Source organism: Lithobates pipiens, unplaced genomic scaffold, assembly GCF_037356315.1.
Source record: "Lithobates pipiens isolate NorthernLeopardFrog02 unplaced genomic scaffold, aLitPip1_a1.2 Scaffold_18, whole genome shotgun sequence".
NCBI lineage: Eukaryota > Metazoa > Chordata > Amphibia > Anura > Ranidae > Lithobates > Lithobates pipiens.
The window spans coordinates 72887480-72894069 of record NW_027507758.1 but is presented as its reverse complement, the minus strand read 5'-3'; the positions used below and the strand labels follow the sequence as shown (position 1 = coordinate 72894069).

General features: G+C 45.4%; 1 long non-coding RNA gene across 1 annotated transcript; it reads left to right on the top strand.

The window, feature by feature from the left end:
- The first annotated feature begins 3133 nt into the window (after nt 1-3133).
- On the top strand, nt 3134-3900 carry LOC143990061 (uncharacterized). The gene is made up of 3 exons (XR_013277133.1): nt 3134-3286; nt 3586-3719; nt 3861-3900. It is a non-coding gene; the product is annotated as an uncharacterized LOC143990061 (long non-coding RNA).
- The last annotated feature ends 2690 nt before the right edge of the window (nt 3901-6590 follow it).

Genomic DNA, 6590 nt, shown 5'->3' with positions numbered 1-6590 from the left:
TCAGCATTAGGTATGTGTCTTTGATGAGGTCTGTTTATCTCTGCTTCCTTAGCTGTTTTCTGTGTTTAATTGGGGCTGTTTTATCTCCAGCCCTGATGGATCCTTTGGATGCCTTACCGCCTGCTAGTGGCCAGCCCTCTCGGAGAAGGTACTTTTTTTTGGGTTACCTTCCGGGGGGGGGGGGGGGGCAGTGGAACATTAGGGAATGTTCCACTAACACTGCTGGATTTTCTCCCTTTTTCAGCCCTTCTAGGTCTACTCAGCGACGTAGTTCTCACCGAGGAAGTGACTCGTCTAAGTCCCACCGCCGGCATTCCTCTTTCAGATCCAGACGACATGATTCTCCGTAGCCGGGAATCTTCCCGCCCTTCAACAGCTTGCCCAAGTCACGTAGCTGAAGGTTTATGCTGGGGGTGCAGGACACAGGTTCCTGCTGACAAGTCCCTTTGTGATGCCTGTTATGTTAAAGCGACGGGTGAAAGGAGTGACTCTGACCAACAGCTGAAGTCTATGGTGGAAAGATTGGTCAAGGACAGTCTTAAGAAATTTGAAGCCCCCCAGTTGTCCCCCATAGAGTCTCCAAGGTCTCCGGGGAGGGATGCTCAGGCCCAGGACACATGGGATTCCTCGTTGCCTAGCCATCCATCTGCTGTCCTCTCAGAGAGTGAGTCTGAGGAAGAAGAGTCTGGTTCCGGTTTTGACTTTGCCCTGCTTCCTCCCTTGGTCAAAGCCATTAAGGAAACACTGAACTGGGAAGAGCCGGCAGTGGCCCCGGCGAAACAAAGAAAGTTTTTTAAGCAATTGAAGAACGAGCGTATTAGCTTCCCTTTCCTCTCAGAGTTGGGAGAAGTGATCTCGGATGAGTGGAGTAAGGTAGAGAAAAAGAATTCTCTCCTATCTAAGATTTAGAGACTTTACCCTTTTAAGGAGGAAGAAGTTAAAAACTTGGAGTCTTCCCCTCTAGTGGATGCAGCGGTAATGAGATTGGTCAGACATGTGACCCTTCCTCTTGAGGACACAGTCTCTTTTAAGGACGCTGTGGATAGGAGAATTGTTTCTGACCTGAAGAGGATCTATCTTACGGCTGGCATGGCCTGTAAGCCAGCCCTGGCCTTAGCGGCTCTGTCTAGAGCGATGGAAGTTTGGTCCGATAGTGTTGATGAAACACTCAGGAATGTTTCTGAAGATCTGGCCAAGAGTTCTCCCATTCAAGAACTAAGACTGGCTTCAGCCTTCTTAAGAGAGGCCTCGGTCTATTTTATCCGTCTGGTGGCTCGAGTTATGCTCTCGTCTGTAACTGCCAAGCGTGCCCTGTGGCTCCGTCCTTGGCTAGCCGATCCCGCTTCTAAGCAGGTTTGGTGCCGTATTCCTTTTGATGGTTCTTCCCTTTTCGGTAATAAGCTGGATAGTGCTATAACTCGAGCCACCAGGGGTAAGTCGGGGTTTTTCCCCCAGGATAGACGCCTGCAGAATCAAAGAAGATCGTTCCCAAGAAAGCAGGGTCAAGATCGTGCCAGGGAGGCACGCACTTACAGGCCTGGACGGGAATTTTCCAGATCTTGGAGGTCCAGACAGACATCTCTCAAAAAATCTGCAAAGGGCAGTTCGATGGGGGAAAAGGAGCCTACTAAGTCCTTTTGAGATCGAGCCCGTCCAGGCGGTCCGGGTAGAAGCACGTTTGTTCCACTTTCGGCAAGTTTGGGTGGCCTTGATCCAGGACTTTTGGACCGTCAAGACGGTTTCCTCCGGGCACACTTGGTCGTTCAGCAGTGTCCCCAAACTCAAGTGTGTTCCCACATCCATTCCAAAGTCGGAAGAAAAAAGACAAATTCTTCTAACCTACATGAAATCTTTGTTGGATCAAGGCGCCGCTATTCCTGTTCCAGACAACCAACGCGGCATGGGAATGTATTCTCCTCTTTTCCTGGTCCAGAAAAAGAACAGTACATGGAGACCCGTAATAGACTTGACGCGTCTAAATCGCTTCATAAGAAAGGAAAAATTCAAAATGGAAACACTGTCCACGATTCAACAATCAGTGCAGCCAGGGGACTGGCTTGTCTCAATAGACCTCAAAGACGCCTATTTTCACGTCCCAGTGGCCACAGAGTTCCAACAGTTTCTTTGTTTTTCCATTGGCCAGCTTCATTTACAGTTTACTTGCCTTCCTTTCGGTCTGTCAACCTCCCCTCGCACATTCTCGAAGGTCCTTCTAGCAGTCGTAGCATTGTTGAGAGTCAGAAAAATCCGGATTCATCATTATCTGGACGATTTGCTTCTTCTCGCTCAGGACAAGGATTGTCTCTTGAATCACAGGGATCAAGTCATCGCAACCCTCAAGGAATTCGGGTGGCTCCTGAATTTAGAGAAAAGCCAGTTAGTTCCTACACAGTCTCTCGTGTTCCTCGGCGCCCTGTTCAATACGGCAAAAGGTACCATCTCTCTGCCCGAGGAGAAGATTGCAGTAGTACGGGACAGGATCCACCTGGCTCTCTCTTCATCTCGTCTCAGTGCTCTTCATTGCCTAAAGATCATAGGCACCATAAGTATTGTATCCAAGAATAGGAAAAAGGGGGGGGCAGGTACACTATATAAAGAGACAGAGACAGAGATTTCTTAAAAAAGAATTTATAGCTTTAATGTTAGAAATATGTTAAAATTATTTTGGAAAAACCAAAATAGCAAAAATATAATAGCAAATACACTTTTTATACAAAAAATTACATGACACAAAGTATAGGGGATCCTGAAAATGTTAGTTGCTGAGAATGATCATGTATCCTCCCGACATGTTTCGCGTTTTTGCTTCTTCAGGGGAGTATGCAACTAACATGAACATAAACACAAAAAAAGGTTTAAGAATACAGAAAATACATTTATGCCATACAATTAGATACACATAAATTTCAGAACATTAAGTATGAAATTGGTCTCAATTTGCTGGATGGGGGATACAAATAGGCAGCGCTGTCACTTCATCTGTAGTGCAGGTTCAGCACAGATACTACCGCCACGCTGACTCTTCCTTTTGATAAATATACTTTTTTAGTTGAACTTCATACTGTTACAACACTGTTTCTTATCTTTCTATACCTATATCTATTCATCCTTCTTTTTATTTGCTTGTAGGTTCAGCAAGCCTGGCAGTGGCAGCATACCGCTGCACTCTGTAATTTATAAAACACCACAATGAATCAATTGATTCTTTCTTTGTAATCTGTTGCATTTGTATTGCACCAATATTATCATATGGAATTAATTCTTTCATCTTTGACTCTAACTGCAGGTAAAAATAATTTTTATTCCTTTTACTCTCTTTAAACAGTACATTGGTAGTATACCCCCAGTAGCCACTTCTTACAACCCTTATACTAATTAGGCGTAATTAAAATCAATTGTTTCATTCCTTTGATAATGAGCATCTCATGTTCTACTATGGAGGCATGTTTTTCAGCCCCAATTCCCTCTTATAATTTAGGGATTGATATCATTTACCCTTTCTGTTACAAACTAACATTTTTTAATACCTGTGCTGGATTTGTAAACTTGGTACTTATCTCTGGATTTTGTTTTTGATCTTTGTAGCGCTTGTCTACCTCCATCTATGCCCTGCATGGGGCTGGGTTGTTTTTAGCATTTGATCCTGTCACCTAATTCTTGCCATCTATTTCACCATCTATTGGCTTGTGGGTTGCGATGCCGGGAATGATTATACCTGGGTAAGCATTGTACCTCCTTGGACTGAGCAAATTGAGACCAATTTCATACTTAATGTTCTGAAATTTATGTGTATCTAATTGTATGGCATAAATGTATTTTCTGTATTCTTAAACCTTTTTTTGTGTTTATGTTCATGTTAGTTGCATACTCCCCTGAAGAAGCAAAAACGCGAAACATGTCTGGAGGATACATGATCATTCTCAGCAACTAACATTTTCAGGATCCCCTATACTTTGTGTCATGTAATTTTTTGTATAAAAAGTGTATTTGCTATTATATTTTTTGCTATTTTGGTTTTTCCAAAATAATTTTAACATATTTCTAACATTAAAGCTATAAATTCTTTTTTAAGAAATCTCTGTCTCTTTATATAGTGTACCGTAAAAAAATCCCCTGCCCCCCCCTTTTTCCTATTCTTGGATACAATACTTATAGAATTATTAGGGGATGAGGTACCTTTAACAGTAATGTGTCTCTGGGATAGTGTGGACCAACTTATTTCTATCATAGGCACCATGGTGCCTACTATACCGATGGTGAAGTGGGCACAGTGGAGGATGCGCCCCTTTCAAATGGGTTTACTTCGCCAATGGTCTGGCGAAAAGGCCCAGTCCATCGAGATTACTCAGACCATGAGAGGTTCCCTCCTCTGGTGGCTTCGTCGGGAGAACCTATTGAATTGCCACTCTCTTCTTCCAATCAAATGGATCTCAGTGACATCAGATGCCAGCAACAAGGGCTGGGGGGCACATTGTCTATCGGAAGTGGCTCAGGGCATTTGGGATTTTCCCTCTCGGGGAATAGTGTCAAATGTGTTAGAACTACGAGCAGCCTTCCTAGCGCTGTTGGCATTTCCGCATCTGATAGTGGGTGCATCCGTAGTCCTCAGGCTGGACAATACGACTGCGGTCGCATACGTAAGGAAGCAAGGGGGCACCAGAAGTCGGTCTCTGCTGAGGGAAGTGGATCCAATAATGCGTTGGGCCCAGAGGAATCTGGCCAACCTAACAGCAGCCTATGTTCCTGGAGTCCTCAATGTCCAAGCGGACTTTCTATCATGAGTCCACTTGGACAACAACGAGTGGACCCTTCACGAAGATGTGTTTCAGTGGGTTCTATCCCTGGGGATGTCTCCAGAAGTGGATCTATTCGCCTCCCGTTTCAACAGGAAGCTAACGAGGTTCTATTCAAGGTTCAAGGATCCGCAGGCCTACGGGATAGACGCCCTAACAGAGCAGTGGCGGTTCCACAAGGCATACGCCTTCCCTCCAATTCCAATTATCTTCCAGTTCCTGAAGAGTCTCAGATGGGAAGAAGTAGAAGTGTTGGCAATAATTCTGCATTGGCCCAACAGGCCCTGGTTTCCTCTCCTATCCCTCCTCAGCTTTTGGGACCCAGTTCCTCTTCCATCCAGACGGGACCTGCTCTCCCAGGGGTCGATTCTCCATCCATGTCCGGCTCACCTTCAGTTGAAGGTCTGGTTCTTGAGAGGGGAAGGCTGGAAGCACTAGGGTGTCCTAAGGAAGCCATTTCCACCCTCTTAAGTGCGAGGAGAAGAAGCACTAATAAGGTGTATGAACGGATCTGGGCCAAATTTGTATCTTATGTGTCCTCCAGAACCAGTTCCTACGTTTCACCCACAGTTCAAGACGTTTTGGGGTTCCTGCAATCAGGCTTGGATTTACCCTTGTCAGTTAGCTCCCTTCGGGTTCAGGTCTTGGCTATTTCCGCATTTACAGGGGTTCAGTGGGCCAAGCATACCCTTATCCAGCAGTTCTTCAAGGGTGCAGTAAGATTGAGACAACAGAAAAAACCCAGATTCCCTAAATGGGATCTGCCTCTAGTTCTGGACTTCTTTTCTCTTCTCAGTAAGGCTCTTTCCATCAGAGAACTCACCCTAAAAACTGCATTCCTGGTGGCGGTCACCTCGGCGAAACGAGTGTCAGAGATTCAAGCTCTAGGAGTCAAGGAGCCTTTTCTAACTTTTTTTCCGGACAGAGTGGTCCTAGTTCCAATGTTGGGGTCAAACCCTAAGGTCACTTTGGTTTTTCATGAAAATCAGGAAATCTCTCTACCCTTATTCAGATCCTCGGATTCCTCGGAAATTCATCCTCTTGACGTTGGACGCTCATTAAAGCTCTACTTGGAAGCTACAGCTCCATTCCGGCAGTCGGACTTCCTGTTCGTTCTGTTTTGTGGGAAGAACAATGGCACTAGAGCATCAGTCAGGTCAATTGCGGCATGGATAGTTCAAGCGATCCAGTGGGCATACAGAGAAAAGGGCTTGGCTCCTCCTTAAGCGGTGACGGCACAATCGACCAAAAGTCTTTCTACCTCGTGGGCGGCATCTCGCCATGTGGCTCCTGACGTGATATGCAGGACGGCCTCGTGGTCTTCAATTCACACCTTTATGTCTCATTATTGTGTTGAGCCGGCGGCTCTATCCTCAGTTGACTTTGGAGTTAAAGTTTTGTCAGTTGACGGTGTCAAATAAATCTTTGTTAAGCAGCATTTTTGCCCACCCGGGTGTGTCTTGGCGAGTTATTTCCCACACGTAGGCTGCCATGGAGTCTGTCAGGAAAACGGAAAATTTATGTCAAATACTTACCGTAATTTTCCTTTCCTGATGGACTCCATGGCAGCAGGAGTTCCCTCCCAAAATGGCTGGAGTAGGATAGTTACCGAACACGGCCTCTGGCAGGGAGCAAAGATTTATGGGAGTATCGTCCTATAGGGTAATGGAGGCGGGACTAAACCCACACGTAGGCTGCCATGGAGTCCATCAGGAAAGGAAAATTACGGTAAGTATTTGACATAAATTTTCCGTTTTACATTCTTTTTGTTCTCTTGGTGGTATTTGATCATCTCTG